Here is a 419-nt window from a genome sequence, read left to right as displayed (position 1 = left end):
GACGTTGGTTGTTAGTAAGTCACCCCCTGTCTGTGCATATCGATTTCCCGTTCTCTACGTGCACCAACTCCTATCTCTCCCGTTATTTATCTCCCCCAAATTTTTCCCGTCTTCCATCTCCCCCAATTTCCCGTTTTCTATCTTCCCTTTTTCTCGTTTTCTATCCCCCCCAAGTTCCCGTTTTCTATCTTCCTCATTTTCCCGTTTTCCATCTCCTTCGAGTTTCCCGTTTCTATCTCTCGCCTCCCTCCCGCCGAGCCCATCATAACCATTCTGAGCTTTTCACCTGCACGAGGGTAAGGAGACATGGGGGGGGTTGGTGTTCATGAGCCGCGTCCACGTGCCCTCGGAAGCTTCAGCGATCGGGGGTCGGGAAGAAGAGGGACGCGTTGTTGACGAGGAGGTCGGCGGCCCCACTG

General features: G+C 53.5%; 1 pseudogene; it reads right to left on the bottom strand.

Moving 5' to 3' along the window:
- LOC119587053 overlaps positions 1 to 419 on the bottom strand; it is a 10582-nt pseudogene that overhangs the window by 1805 nt on the left and 8358 nt on the right.

The sequence above is a fragment of the Penaeus monodon genome, chromosome 22 (assembly GCF_015228065.2).
Source record: "Penaeus monodon isolate SGIC_2016 chromosome 22, NSTDA_Pmon_1, whole genome shotgun sequence".
NCBI classification, from domain to species: domain Eukaryota; kingdom Metazoa; phylum Arthropoda; class Malacostraca; order Decapoda; family Penaeidae; genus Penaeus; species Penaeus monodon.
The sequence above is the reverse complement of the archived record's forward strand: the minus strand, read 5'-3'. Positions and strand labels throughout refer to the sequence as shown.